The sequence below is a fragment of the Tupaia chinensis genome, unplaced genomic scaffold (assembly GCF_000334495.1).
Source record: "Tupaia chinensis unplaced genomic scaffold, TupChi_1.0 Scaffold144354_1, whole genome shotgun sequence".
Lineage (NCBI taxonomy): Eukaryota > Metazoa > Chordata > Mammalia > Scandentia > Tupaiidae > Tupaia > Tupaia belangeri.
This window is the reverse complement of record NW_006204214.1, coordinates 71975-74377: the sequence shown is the minus strand read 5'-3', so window position 1 is coordinate 74377 and position 2403 is coordinate 71975. Positions and strand designations below refer to the sequence as shown.

The 2403-nt window shown below is 36.6% G+C and overlaps 1 pseudogene; it reads right to left on the bottom strand.

The window, feature by feature from the left end:
- The window catches only part of LOC102493535 (CDK2-associated and cullin domain-containing protein 1-like), a 52337-nt pseudogene that overhangs the window by 40614 nt on the left and 9320 nt on the right, over positions 1-2403 (bottom strand).

Below are 2403 nucleotides of genomic sequence, written 5' to 3'. Positions count from 1 at the left end.
ATGACATGATTGTATACATAGAAGAACCAATGGTTTCCATGAAAAAAATTCTGGAAGTAATACATGAATACAGTAAAGTTGCAGGATACAAAATTAATATCCAGATATCTATAGCATTTCTATATATGAACAACAGGCAGACTGAGATAGAAATGAAAAAAGTTATTCCATTTACTATAGCCACAAAAAGTATAAGATAGTTAGGGATAAATCTAACCACAGAAATTAAAGACCTCCACAAGGAAAACTATGAGAAGATAAAAAAAAGAAACTGAAAATGATACAAAAAAGTGGGAGGATATCCCATCTTTCTGGATTGGAAGAATTAATATAATCAAAATGGCAATTCTATCCAAATTAATCTACATATTTAATGCAACGCCAATCAAAGTACCAGACACCTTCTTCACAGATCTAGGAAAGACAATCATGAAGTTTGTCTGGAATCATAAAAGACCCCATATTGCCAAAGCAATTCTGCATAAGAAGAGTGGAATGGGCGGCATCTTACTCTCTGACCCAAAAATATACTACAAAGCTGTGGTAATCAAAACTACATGGTACTGGCACAGACAGACAGGTGGGCCAATGGAACAGAATAGAGGTCCGAGAAATAAATGCCCATACATACAGTCAACTGATTTTTAACAAGGGGTACCAGTCAATCCAGTGGGAAAAGGAAAATATCTTCAGCAAATGGTGCTGGAAAAATTGGATTTCCACTGGCAGAAAGATGAATCTGAACCCCTACCTCTCACCTCTGACAAAAGTTGAGTCAAGGTGGATCAAAGATCTAAATATAAGACCTCAAACTATAAAACTGCTCCTGGAAAACACCGGGGAAAACTTGAGAGACATTGGGGTAGGGAAGAACTTCTCAAATAAGACCCATAAAGTACAGTCGATAATACCCAAAATAGACAAGTGGGATTACATCAGGCTAAGAAGTTTCTTCATGACAAAGGACACAGTAATCAGTGTGAATAGACAATCCTCAGAATGGGAAAATACTTTTGTAAACTATGCATCAGATGAGGGACTGATAACCAGAATTCACGAGGAACTCAAGCAACTGTTGTGAAAAAAGACGATCAATCCTATGAAAAGATGGGACGAGTTGAAAAAAAAAAAAACACTTTAAAGATGACATATGAATAGCTAAAAGGCATATGAAAATATGCTCAACATCCCTCATTGTAAGGGAAATGCAGGTCAAAACAACAATGAGATATCACCTAACCTCAATCAGCATGACTAAGATTAAAAAACAAAAAATGGTAAGTGCTGGCAGGGGTGTGGTGAAAAGGGATCTCTCTTACACTGCTGGTGGGAATGTAAATCGGTCCAGACACTGTGGAGAACAATTTGGAGACTCCTAAAAAATCTGCAAATAGAACTACCATATGATCCAGCAATCCCACTCCTTGGTATCTACCCAAAGGGCAGAAGCATATAAAGAAAAGCTGTTATTCTGAAAGGATGTAACTACATTTTTAAATAAATTAAGAATACATAAATTCTCATGACGCTCTAAATCATGTGTTGGCCACTACAGGGATCCTGATTAGGAAACCTATTCTCAAGCTTCTTTATATGGCTATTAGATTGAGGACCTTACTTCCCAGCTGCCTGTGCTTGGAGGTTGCCCTCTGATCTTTGCCATGTGGTTTTCTGGAATATGACACTTGTTTTTATTGAAGAAGGAATGGAAAGAGTTTGTTAGCAAGACAGACATCAAAACATTTTGTAAGGTAATAAACAAAATATTTGTCCTAACTTCAGTCAAGTAGCAAATTATTCATGGCAGGTTGACTACACAAGAGTGGGAATGCCAGGAGACAGAGATTAATGGGAGTAAGATGAACTTTAAACATAGGATGAAATGGCATCTAGTCCCCAATCCTCCTGACTGCTATTTTCTCAACAGTAACAACTTTAACAACAAATTGTACCTATACTTTTTACATCAAAATATGACCCTGAATATTCTGATTATAAACAGTGATTCTGTTTAAATATGCTATTGGAGAAAAACTTTTTCTTATTATTTTACTCAAACTGTTTTTCCTAACCAGTGAACATTTCAAGACAAAAAAATGTCACTTCCCAGTGCTCAGTGTCCCTTTCATTCTATTGACTTCATCATAATTAATTGCATTCCATTTTTGACATCTTACCCTTTTCGTTGCCGTTTTTCTTATGGAAATTGTAGAGGGAACTTATTACAAGTGGTACAGTCATTGCAATGATGGTTCCAAGCATAAACATCACAGCTTTATCATTTTCAGGACAATTTTCTGTAAAACAAAACAGACATGTGAAATAAGACATCAATTTTTCGGGAACCAGCAGTTAGCGTAATGGCTATGTCGCTGGACTCCCACGTAGTCGACCGCGGTTCTC